Source organism: Marmota monax, unplaced genomic scaffold, assembly GCF_021218885.2.
Source record: "Marmota monax isolate L192 unplaced genomic scaffold, Marmota_monax_Labrador192_F-V1.1 WCK01_AAM20220418_F8-fsc00001, whole genome shotgun sequence".
NCBI lineage: Eukaryota > Metazoa > Chordata > Mammalia > Rodentia > Sciuridae > Marmota > Marmota monax.
The window spans coordinates 610,212-623,688 of record NW_026693777.1 but is presented as its reverse complement, the minus strand read 5'-3'; the positions used below and the strand labels follow the sequence as shown (position 1 = coordinate 623,688).

Sequence of the window (13,477 nt, the reverse complement as noted above, 5' to 3'; positions counted from 1 at the left end):
AAAAAGAAATTCAAAACTGAAACATAATTAAGAAAATAGTAAATGCAAACAGCATCTCTGGAACATAGGGTACTTTCCAGCTCTAATTGTACTGATAAGAGTTGTCCCTTCTGGTTCAGGTCTCCACTGGCAGAATCAAGTCGACCTTTTGAGTATTGTTTTCTGAGAGAGAGAGAGCGCTTGTGTTCTGTAATTGCTATAGTTTGCCTGCGAATCATAGAATTCTCTGTAAGGCTGCTAGGAGGATGAACTCATTTAATCCCTCTGTCTCAACAGCCTGCCCTATGCTGATGTCTCAAATTAGGTCTTACACTGAACCTGTTTTTGAAGCTGAATCTTCTCTTCCATACTAAGCCACTTGGCATTTCAAAACCCAAAATGTTTAAAACAGAATTCCTTATCTAATCTCTTCCCTCTCAAGCCAATTCCTGCCTTTTTACTACACATTCCAAGTACTCAGCCAAACCTTGCTATATTCTTTTTCTTTTGGTATTAGGATTGAATCCAGGTGCTTCACCACTGAGTTACATCCCTATCCCTTTTTAATTTATAGACATGTCTTGCTAAATTGCCCAGGCTATCCTTGAATTTGGGATCCTTCTGCTTCAGCCTCCCAAATTGCTGGGATTACAGGTGTGTGTTGCCATGCCTAGTTGAATAAAATCTAGTCTTTAGCATTCAAAGCTGTTAACCTATGTTTTCAGCCTTTTCTTCTGTACTTCATTCTCCTATTTCTATTCCTGGATAATACTGGCACTGCTCTGAGCTGCACTGCCTGATCACCCCTCATTCCCCAAGCTCCTGTCTCCTTTAAGGATCATTGATTCTAAGAAGCCCAAATCTGCCAGTGATCTCTTTCTTACTTATATGGCCAGGGCATATTATTTGAATCTTTAAATAGTCTGAACCAAATGAGATGGCCTTTTTCCCCGTTCTGGGGATTAAACCTAGGGTTTCATGCATGGTAGGTTAAGTGTTCTCTGAGTTAGAGATGGCCATTTTTGTGGGTCAGATATTGGCAATTACATGGTTTAGAGTCAGATGTGTGGGTTTCATCAAGAGTGGCAGGGCAGAGGCTGGGTACTTTTCATCTCTATATCTTCCACTACCCCTGGCATGGGGATTGGTTCATAACAGTTCAACAGTGACTATTAAATTGAACAGAAAACTGTAGAAAGGGAACACTGAGAAATGTTTTCATAGCTGCAATCTTTTGCTTCCTTTGTAGACATGATTCTGGATATTCACTGTCCTATAGTGATGGGATATTTCACACCCTGCAGGCTGTGAGAATTATTTCACACATTTGAACTTTTTTTTTTCTTTCCTTTTTTGGTACTGGGGATTGAACCCCAGGACACTTTGCACTGAGCTACCTCCCCAGCTCTTTACACATGCGTACACACACACACAAACACACACACATACCCACTTTTTTTTTTTTTTTTGAGATGGGATCTCACTAAGTTGCTTAGGGCCTCAGTAAGTTGCTGAGACTGGCCTTAAACTTATGATCCTCCTGCCTCAATCTCCTGAGTCGCTGGGATTACAGGTGTGCACCACCATGCCCAGCTCATTCAAATTTTGAGGCATAAAACATGATATGTACGTTTTAATACTTTTTAGTATACTTCCTGGATGGAATCAAATTCATTTTCAATACAAACAGATTGAAAGCTAGATTAGAACCACAGTCTTCTTGAGGGCAGTGGCCTTATGTATTTTGCTCACCAGCATCTCCTTAAACCAAACAGGGCCTAGCATAAAGTAAGCATCAGACCATTCACAGAATGTACATGCTCAGTATTTAAAACTTGTATTATGTTTTTTTTTTTTGTGTGTGTGTGTGTGTGAGAGAGAGAGAGAGTGGTACTACAGATTGAAACTAAGGGTGCTCTACCTCTTCTGGCCCTTTTTATTTTTTAATTTTTAATTTTTTTTTGGTACCAGGGATTGAACCCAGAGGCACTAACCTCAGAACCACATCCACACGTCACTTTTTTTTATTTTTTATTCTGAGACAGGGTCTTGCTAAATTGATTAGGTCCTTGCTAATTTGCTGATGCTGATTTTGAATTTGCAATCCTCCTGCCTCAGCATCCCAAACTGCTGTGATTATAGGCACATGCCACTGCACCAGGCTATTTTTAATTTTGAGACAGGGTCTCACTAAGTTGCTCAGGTAGGCCTCTAACTTTTGATCCTCCTGCCTCAGCCTCCCTAGTAGCTGGGTTATAGGTGTGCACCCAGTTTGTATTTCTTTATTTGAAAAGACTTATGACTAAATGAGAAATACAAATTTAAGTTTTTCCACATAGGCAAATGAATTCCTCTGGGAAATCTTTCAGAAAGACAAAACCTTTGCTGATTCCAGTGCAAAGGGAAATCCCCTGTAAGTGGATTTCATGAATGTGTGCCATTGGCCACCAAGCAGCAGCTAAGCTGCTTAGCCAGGTGGACTTCCCCCTGGGTCAGGGAGCTTTCACTGTAGTCTGGGCACCAATACTTCTGCAGCTTTAACATGAGCCTGTGGGGCAGATTTGCTGTGTCTGTGTGGAAAATTTGATCTTTCTCTTTGGGGCAGGGGGGCACTAAATTAGGCTTTTGAAATGACTTTCTGGGTTTTTGAAAAATTTTAGAGATGACTTGACATCTCGTGAGTCTTGGAAAATTTCCTGGGGGCCTCTGTTTGGCAAGGCCTATATTCTCCCCGGGGGTGGAAGAAGGTGGAAGGTAGAGGTTACCCACAGGCAAAGGTAAGAAATAGCAGTGTAGATTCCCAGTGACTGCTGAGATGCTGATCATATGGTGCTTAAAGGCAAGATAAGAATTTAGCCCTTAGCTTAAGGCACTCTGCTGGCAGTTTCAGTGAGCCAAGGGAATAGAAAAATGAGGCCTGGGTTTCCATGGATGTTAGCAGGAATTGGAAACAATGCCCTGTGAGTTGGCTACAAATACTGATCATAGAGTATTTTAGAAGAGTTGAGATTTCCTGATGTTAAGGAGCCCCAAAAGACAACTGTGGCCAGGACAGCTAGGGATATAACAGCTTTGGGTAAAAAATGAGAGGGAAATAGGACTCTGCCCAGCTCCCTGGCCAGACTTTCTCCAGTCCAGAGCCTCCTGAGAGGACTCCTTGAGGGCAAGAACCTGACCCTATTTGTATCTTTCCATTGTTTTAATCTTTCTAAGATCAATCTCAGGCCTGCAAGTTATTCCTGCACTATACTAGTTATGATTGGTTACCTAGGAGTACAGTAATTCTGAATGAGTCTTGGAGAAGGAAAAAAGGGTGATTTATCTGCATTCTAATTCTATCACTTATGGGCTAAGGAGAAGTCAAATGTGGGCCAGGGTGTGATTTCTGTGACTTATATGAGGTAACTTCATTATGCTTCTATTCATATGCCCTTCAAACCCCTTACTTGGCCAGTGAAATAATGCTCCTCAGCCATCTTGTCCATAACATCTAGTGTGAGTGTGGTTTTCTCACTTTCTAGTCCCAATGAAGGGTACAATACAGTGTCTGTCAACATAGCAGTCATAGGTACCTGTTATTCTATGCCTGGAGTCTCAACCATTACCCAAAATGACAAATGCTTTCCTTTGGTTTGTAAGGGAATAAACCTTTATCAGCTCAATCCAAATGACATTTAAATACAATTATCCATAAACCCCTTCTATAGAGCTCAAACCTTTAGCTTTTCAATTCACCCTTGATTTTTATCTATAACAACTTAAGTATTATACTCATATAACTTAAGTATTATCCTCATAACTTTTCATGTTTCTCTTGTTTTCCCCAATACTGCTTTAAATGAAGACCCAATGCTCAGCTTTCTTGTTTCTCCTAAGAGTGGCATGAACAGGACTGTGTGAAAGAGAATTCTCACAGGTCTCCCCAGAAACTGGAAGGAGGCAATGGAAGACACCAGCTGGTATGGGCTTAGCCGTTGGTGGTTTTTAACATATAACTTCCCCTTAAGCATGATAACACCGGAAGCCCTTCATAGCTTGAAAGAACAGCAAATGTTCCAGTGAAAAATAAAATGGGGAAGAGAGAGATAAGATCCTGAGCTTTGAACACCATCAGGCTCTGCTAAGTATCAGAATCTGAGCCTTGCCACAGACTACCTGGTGCCCACAACCTCAGTTTCTTCTCTCAAATAAGGGAGCATTCTGTACCCACTTTAAAAACATAAAGATCACCACTTCAGTGAAAATAAGCCATTTACCAGTAGACTTGAAGTCAGCTTCTCTTTGTGAAAGAAGTAGGCACTGGTGAAGAAGCACTGGATTATTTGTTAGTTTGCTTTGTTCTATCCCTACTAAAGAATGAAGTCGGGCTGGGATTGTGGCTCAGCGGTAGAGCACTTGCCTAGCATGAGCAAGGCCCTGGGTTCAATCCTTAGCACCACATAAAAATAAGTAAATAAAATAAAGATATTGTGTCCAAATACAACTAAAAAATAAATAAATATTTTAAAAAAAGGAATGAAGCCAAGTACTACACAGATCTGTACTGCACATGCAATTATTCAGAAGTGAAACTCTATCTTCTTCCTACTTTGGAAAGCAGCCAGTTCTTACCTACCCTGTCCTATATACATGCAGCCTCACCCATGATGTGGATAGAGGAATGAAACTGCAAATTTCAGTTCACTGATATTTCCCACCTCTGGTGTTTCCTTACATCTTGGGATCTTTATGAATTTTATTTAGACTTTATTTACTCTATTTCTCCCTCACCCCAGCTCCCTGATCAGGTAAAAGAAAGGGAGATGCAGAAGTTGGCTAGGCACCAAGACAGTGAGTCAAGAACAAAGAGGAAATAAGACTCAACAGCCTTCCTTTCAGCCTAGAGACACTTCCTCTTCCTTGAGGTTTCCTAATTGGCTTCCCCTAATTCCTATTTTCTTACCACAAAATTAAGTCATCTCTGATGCTCAGAAGAATCAAGTTTTCTTGGGGTAAATGGAGAGAATGAGAAAGGATGCAAATAAATGAGGTTTCTGGTCATTTTAACCTATATTTTTCAGTCATTAAATTCAGGAACTGGTTCTTGAGAATTCAGTTACTGATGGGAAAGCAAGACAGTGCTCCAGTTTTATCTTCTATTTGCTTTGAAATGACTTGAACTTCAGCTGACATTCCCAAACTTCACTCAAAGTGCATTTCATCCATAGTGGTGAAACAAATGCAAGTTTTAAAAATCAACCAGAGACAGCAGATTTATTTATTTATTTTATTTTTTAAATATTTACTTTTTAGTTTTCGGCGGATACAACATCTTTGTTTGTATGTGGTGCTGAGGATCGAACCCGGGCCGCACGCATGCCAGGCGAGCGCGCTACCGCTTGAGCCACATCCCCAGCCCCGAGACAGCAGATTTAGACATTAAAACGTTCTTAAGATTAAGACTCTGGGACTGGGGCTGTGGCTCAGTGGTAGAGCACTTGCCTAGCATGTGTGAGGCACTGGGTTCGAATCCCCGGCACCACAAAAAAATAAAACAAATAAAATAAAGGTGTTGTGTCCATCTACAACTAAAAAAAATATATTGAAAAAGATTAAAACTCTGGAATGATGTCTTGCAACTGCACAGCAAATTTTATTCCGGTTACTACAGTGCCATGTACGTACAAGATGCCTAACCCTAACCCTAACCCTAACCCTATCTCTAATTCATTTAGAGAAGGAAGGTTGTTAAATGGTATTATTACAGAAAGCAGTATTGAGAAGTTATTTTCTTGAGGATCAGTGATACCACAGACTAAGTTCCTGGGCAAGCCAGCTCAAACAAAATACCAAGGAGCGAGAGGGGAATTCACTCAAAGGAGAAGTAGGCATGAGAGGTAAAAATCAGGAAGACATTTTCTAAAAACTTCTCCAAAATACTTCAGCAACATTCTCTGTGCCCCTTCTATGGACAAGAAGCTGCACTAGCTGCTGTAGGAAACACACCATGAACGTGATGGGGTCCCCACCAGAGTTCAGGGAGGAAGATGAAAGATGAATGAAAGCAAAGCCATCAGGATGACTGCAACAGAGCACTGCAAATAAGGAAATGACCTTATATGCAGATGAGCCAGAAGGCATTTAATTAAGACTGCCAGCTGAAGAAGCATGTAGATGTTAGAAGCATCTAAGTGGGTGGTACTTTGGCGCAACATGAAGTGGGAATGGCATGAACAGAGAAGCAGGGAAAGAAAATGAGGGTCTGAGTTTAGGACAAGCTAGGCCATTGCCTAGGGCAATGACTAGGACACACCTTGAATATTTTTTGAGTAAGAGTGGCATGACTAGAGTTATGCTTTGGATAGATAACCTGGTAGTAATACTTATGATTAATTGTAGCTATAGTTATCAATGAGGAGGCTGCTGATATCCAAGTGAAAGATTTTGAAGACTTAAACTAGGATGGTAATAGTGGGAAAAGAAAAGAGATTATTTGCAAGAATTTTAAGAGCTTCCCACCTCATTATTAAAAATAATACACTATTCACAGTAGGATTGTTTGTAATAGGCAAAAATTGGAAGCTATCCAAATGCTTATCAGTAAATGGACAAATTGTGGTATATTTATATTATAGAAGATTATATAATAATACAAATGAATGAATTTGGGGAAACCTGACTGTTATTGAGGTGGCCTGGGCCAGCTCTAGACTGCGTGCGGCCTGCCTTGGGCAACCAGCGTGCTCACAATGGGCACCCCAGCCCTGTAGTGAGTGAGCTGTCCTATTGGCAGGCCCCCACTGAAGCCCAGGGCCACAGGCAGGCCTCGGCCAACATCTTCCAGGATGCTGACCTGCTGCAGATTCCAGGGCCTGTTTCAGTGCAGTGGGGACCAGGGGGCTGAGGAATGGCTCCAGATCCAGGAGTGTGCAGGAGATCACTGAATAGAGGAGGCTCCCCAAGCAGAAAGCCCAGGCTCAATTGCTACATCATTGCAGTTAACCGCTAAGTCCTGGAGCACCGCTTCCCACTGGCTGGATGCACAGAGCACTGCCACTAAGACGGCCTCTAGTGAGCAGCATTGGAACTCAGGACAAGTGCTAGGATCTGCCAGAACTTTGGGAAACCAGGTCCCATAGGCTACCTCTATCAGATCAGACACTGATCCCAGGAAAGGTCTGGGAATTGCAGGATTCTCCCCAGGAATCATGGTGACTTTTGCCAAAGGCCTGGGAGGTGAAGAAGGGAGACCTGAGATAGGCAGCCCTGCAGGAAATAAATAAAGGAAAGCAAAAGGTGCTGCCACTAGTCTGCTCAATTCAACAGGACTGGAGCCTTCCAGTGGGCTCTGTATCATGTGAGATCCATTCTCACCAGAGTGGGGAGACACATAGAGACTGTTCCTGCCTCAGCTCTTCTCAATCCAACACTGTACTTGGGCTGCATGATATTCTCTTGGGAATCAGGTGATAGGCACTCAGAATGCAGTACCTTCTCACTTCTGTCACTAATCTGCTGGCTACTACTGTCACCCATAGTTCAGCAACCTGTCCCACACCCCTGGTGCTGTCAGGCCAGCATGAGAAAACCATGGTTTAAGTAACAAATAAAACCATTTGCATAAAAATGAATGAAGTATAACTTCTTGCAACAACATGGATTAACCTCACAAAATGTGGAATAAAAGAAACCATAAATAAAACAAAATCCCGAATGATTCCATGTGTACAAAATATAAAAACAGACAAAAACAAATTTATACTATTAGAAGACCTGTTACCTTTTTGGGGATAAGAAATGGAGGAGGAAATCATAAGGGGGCTTCTGGCAACAAGCATTATGAACAGATTGTGATATAACTTGATTTTTGTTTTCCCATTCTTCCTTTGCTCTTTCTTCCTAGATAAAAATTCTAGTAGCTGGGCACAGTAGTATAATCCCAGTGACTCAGGAGGCTGAAGCAGGAGGATTGTAAGTTCAAAGGCAGCCTCAGCAACTTAGTGAGGCCCTGTCTCTAAAATATAAAAAAAGGATTGGGGATGAGTTGAGTGCACCTGTGTTTAATCCCCTGTACTCAAAAACAAACAAACAAACAAACAAACAAAAAAAAAAAACTAGCAGTTCAGCTGGGAGTAGGGGCACACACCTGTTATTTCAGTGACTTGGGAGGCTGAGGCAGGAGGATTGCAAGTTCAAGGCCAGTCAGCAATTTAGTGAGACCCTTAGCAACTTAGCAAGACCTTGTCTCAAAATTTAAAAAAGGACAGAGGATGTATCGCAGTGGTAGGGCTACCCCAGGACCAAAAAAAGTCTAGAGTTCCCATTACTTCTCTGTTCCCCTTAGATTGTACTATGCATTGTACTATGCATTCATAGTACAATGTCACTTTAATAAGTGCAGTCTTAATTCAGAAATTAGAATATCAAGTTCTAAAACAACAAAAATTTCAAACAGCATTACAGCATTCTACTCTGCCAGTTTAGGTTGGCTAAAGCCTTCAGTGTAAATAGGGTGGGAGCATGGCTGACTTTTCCTTCCTAATCACTCCTAGTTTAGTTCCTCCCCTACTTGCTTCTTTTCTTGCTCCAGCCAGGTGGATGATAAGCAGTAGAGGGTTAAGATGAGGAGAGGTGAGGGGTGGGTGACTTAATGCTTTCTAGGCTTAGCAAATGTTTAAGGCTGGTGTCTCAAGCCTGGCAAGTAATTAAAGCCTATGCTTCCTCTCTGGGCTACTTTTCTTGAAAATTTTTCAGTGGTTTTCTGGTGGGTCACTATGTCTTTATATCTAGGTAGTCATTTGCAGTTCCTTCCTCAATCCCTAGGCATCCATAAAGTTCCTTCTAGTTCAAGACAGCTCTAAGGCAACTCTCTTCCCACTGTTGGTACCCATATGGCTCTCAGGAAATAGGCAGTGAAGGCCAATTTCAAGGCAGCAGCCTTCCCTGGCTTCCATCCCAATGCTTTTTGCCAGCCTTTCTGTCATCCTTTATATTTCCAGTCATACAGTCAGGCCCTATCTACAGTTCAACTTTCTCAGGCATCACCTCTCTGAGTCCCCCCCATACTACGAGCTCTAAATCCTAGTATGAAGACATGTTTCCTGGAGCCTTTTGATTTAGAGGCACCCAAAGAACTCAGAGCATAGCAGCAGCTTTCTCCAAGGAAACATCTTTATCATTCTTCTTTCTCTGACTCCTTTATATCTTTGATCTGACTCAGAGAGCAGAGTTGTGAGACAGATTCTTCTTCATTCCTTTTGCAAAATCTATATATGGGGGTCTGCCTCACACTCACCTGGGAATCAGGTTATCTACTGTATTTGTGCCTCAGTTCCTACAGAAGAGTCTTATTGTAATTCCCTATTATACATACTTTAAAAATTTCAGAGTATACAGATGATGAAGTGAAATTCATCTGCAACCTCAATACCCAGAGATACCTGTTAACATTTTGGAATCAATAAAATGTCATTCCTTTCAGACGTTTTCCTCTAAAACTATCTTCTTTCCTATTTAAAATATGGCATAGTTGCTTTTGTATTTATTCTATGCTAACACATGAAGTATTATTTTAATTACTGCAACATTTAAAACTGCTTATTTCTTCCTTCAATTTGAACAGTTACTTATTTCTAATTTTACTATTACCAGTAACACTCTTACAAATGAATGAGTTGTTTCCAAAGTGAATGAATCTGCGTGTCCACAGGCTACCCAGAGATGATGGTCAGTTGCAAATGTGGAATTGGAAAGAGACTAGGCATAGAGAGAGGTCCTTTGTGAAATTTCACTATGAAACTATCCCTGGGAAAGCACAGTTTTATTAGTCCAGAAGTCTGAAGGTATTTGTAAGTAGATGGGAAGGAGCCAGTGGGAAGAGATAACTGAAAGAACAAGATCCCAACTCAGCAAGGAGGGACAGTATGAAAGCAAGTAGAAAAGGAAACCTAGGAAAGAAAAGGGAGAAAAGCCTCAGGATAGGAAAGGATAAACATTGCTGGAGAGGCTCATGGCTTTCAGTTTCTAGTTGTCTGCTGGGAATGAAAAATATGATTATGACTTAGAATCATGAGTGTTACCCTTTTTATTTTTAAAAAAATAATCTTGGAGCTCAATGAGGCCCTTACTACTTAAATTATGACCTGCAGCATTGGCATTACCAGGGACACCTGAATCAGAATTGACATATTTTTCTTTGGTGTTAAGCACACACTCTACCACTGAGCTATATCCTCACCTAAAACTGGCATTGCTGAGGTTGGCTTTGAACTCACTATCCTCCTGTCTTAGCCTCCTGAGCTGCTGGGATTATAGGCATGTGCCACCATGCCTGGCCCACAACTGGCATTTTAAGTAAGATCTCCAAGTGTTTCTGTACCCATTAAAGTTTGATAAGTACTGCAACTGACCATCTCCTGGGTAGCCTGTGGCCACTCAGATTCATTCACCTTCACCACTTACAGGAGAAAAAATAAGAACCTCAAATTAGTTGTTTTTCAAGATTGTAAAGGAATTCAATGCAAAATGGATAAAAAGGACCTTCAAATGAGAGTGAAGTTCCAACAGCATAATTTCATGACTTTTTTTTAGCAATACGGTGGTATACAGGACTGAAGAAAGTAGAATGTGGCTACTCTACAGTAGGTCTGGAATTGAAAAGATGGACGTAGGAGGTGAAAAGAATGAAATTATCTGGACTGCTATTGAAGCAGTTCCTCATATGAATGCTTTGAGGGGTGGAGTGAAAAAGGTGGGGAGGAAGGAAGTAAAGCCAGATGGGGATGGGCAATAGAAGCCTGGTAGGCTTGGAAGGGACAGGCCCAAAAACTAGTCAAGGGACTGGTGGGTGGGTTGAAGAAGTAGGGCAGGTAAGGGAGTCATGGTCCAAATGAGGAATTTCAAAGTTTGAAATCCTGAAATTAGAGCAGTTTTAAGCAATTAAAGAGGTTCAGGATGGCCATTCACAGACGCCAAAAACCAAGAGTAGAAGAGGTTAAGAAACAAACAATGAGACCAGAACATGGATGGAGTTGAAATCTTTATGGAGTTAAAATCTGCAGTAATACTGGCAAGGGAAGAAAAATGTATCCTATTGACATCTGAACAGTACAAACTGTTCAATACTGATTTCCTCACATAAACTTCCCTTGGTGTGTCAAGGAACAAAAAGAATCACATGACTTAAAAAAAAAAAGAAAAAAAAAACTTCTTTATCGGTGTAAAGCAGCAGTTCTCATCAAAAACATGGTCTGATCAGAGTTTATTTCTTTAGGAGCAGAGATCAGAGGGCCTGATTTGGAAAATACCCATTTCATTAAGGATTTGACCACTCCTGCCAGAATGGACCAAGTGCCAAAGGACGTGACCTTTAATTTGAGCCAATAGCTATTATCAGTGAGACAGCTTCCTGAAACACAAATTTCCTTCTGAACACAAGCAAACCTTGAGGAGAAATTTGAGTATAAAAATATGTGAATAGTATTTTATGATATACAGCAATGCCGTAATTTAAGCTAGTTGATTCTTTTTATAAACTTACATTTTATGATTACATAATAGAATACATAAGGAAGAAGTGGTAGAAGACTATAAGAACAAGAAAAAGTGTTCATTTTCTGTCAGATTAAAAAATGTTACAAAGAAGTGTACACAGAATGATTCTTTTTTTAGAAAATGGATATACGTACGAACAATAGTAATAGATGTCAGCTACGGAACAGGATTAAAAAAATGTAACTTTCGGTTCTAGGGCAAGGTCATTGAAAAGAAGAAACTTCAAGAACAATTTACTTCCAAAGAATTATTAGTGCCCATTAAAAAAGATGGACATAGGAGGTGATATACTATATTATTATAGTACATCTTAGGTAACAAGTCTAGATGGGGGACTTACCTTTTCGAGGTCTTGCCATAGCTACCTCCAAAGGAACCTGTTTCATACAGGTGATGACTCTATCCCATTCTCCCAGCGCAGCACTCCACTGTGCTCTACAACAGCCAAATGGACAGAATTTTCAGGAATTCCATTTGCATGTATCAGGACACTGATGTTCTTCTGTTCTGATGTTGTCATAAATACCACAAGAGATCTCCTTTAATAATGAACTTTAGGGCTGAGGATACAGCTCAGTTGGCAGAGTGCTTGCCTTACATGCAGAAGATCTTGGGTTCAATCCCCATCACCATAAAAAAAAAAAAAAAAAAAAAAGACTTTAGGCCAGGTATGGTGGCGAACACATGTAATCCCATCAATTTGGGAGGCTGAGGCAGGAGGATTGAGAGTTCAAGCCTTAGCAATTTAGTGAGACCCTGTCTCAAAAAATAAAAAGAGCTGGGGATCCCTGGGTTCAATCACTAGTACAAAAACAAAACAAAACAACAACAAAAGGTCTTTAAATACATAGATGTGAGCATTTCTGGGCCTAGTCATGAACACAGGAAGGAGAAAGATAAGGGGGGAAACGGCAGGAGAACAAAGGAAGCCTAGACATATAAAAAGGACAGAACACCTCGCTTCTTAGGATACCAGGATACCAGCAATGGCCCATTTCTCCCTCCCGGGAGAAGTCTGTTACCCCTTTTAAAATAAACCCTGCTTTATATGCTTGAAAAAAAATAAAATAAATACATAGATGTGAACTGAACTTGAAACCTAATAATGTTCTATCTAGCTCAGTTGAAAGTGATGAGACAAAGTGACTTAGTCTCTTGAAAATGAATTTATTTCTCTAACATACTGGGGATTAAGGAACCTATCAGTGATTTTTTAAGTATTTGCTTCTTAAACAAGATTTTAAATAGCATCAAAGAGATAACTGGAGCAGTCATTTCAATGTGGTTGAAATGAACTTCATAGCAAATTTCTTGTAAAGAGCCACCCCAAAAACCTTCACGTTACTGCTATTTATAAGCAATTATTGGGGCTGGAGTTGTAGCTCAGCGGTAGAGCGCTTGCATAGCACATGTAAGGCACAGGATTCAATCCTCAGCACCACATAAAAATAAAGGCATTGTGTTCATATACAACTAAAATATTTTTAAAAACTATTAAAAAAGAAAATTATCATAGTTATCTGAATAACCCAATCTATTTGACTAGAGTATACTTCTGAGGATACTCTGCTAGCAAAAAAAAAAAAAAAAAAAAATTTCAGCTGCCTCAGTGACTAGATAATTATCTTCTTGTTTATTTTAGTTGCTCACTTGAAGCAAGTTGTATATATTGTAGTCTCTGGAGGCATTTGCCAGATCAAATATTGTCAATGAAAAACAAACTAGGGAGAACTTCAGAAATCTTCAAACAGCGTAAAATGGAGATGATTTGAGAAAATTAAAGACTATTTTCAAGACTTATTAAATTTACTTCTCTGTATTGCCTCTTGTGTTTTCTTTCATTCTACTATTTTCTGACTTCCTCTAAGCAGATCTCTGAATGGAACCCTATTTATATAGCATAGACTTAAGTAGACTGCTTGTCATTAGTAAGGGATGAGATAAGCAGTCTTCTTTCCTTTCTGCC

At 40.3% G+C, this 13,477-nt stretch overlaps 1 long non-coding RNA gene across 1 annotated transcript in view; it reads left to right on the top strand.

Annotated features, from left to right (window-relative positions):
• The window catches only part of LOC124104487 (uncharacterized), a 40,797-nt gene extending 28,110 nt beyond the window's left edge, over positions 1-12,687 (top strand). The window contains exon 3 of the long non-coding RNA XR_009228338.1: positions 11,231-12,687. This is a non-coding gene — a long non-coding RNA (uncharacterized LOC124104487). The remainder of the gene's footprint in view (positions 1-11,230) is intronic.
• The last annotated feature ends 790 nt before the right edge of the window (positions 12,688-13,477 follow it).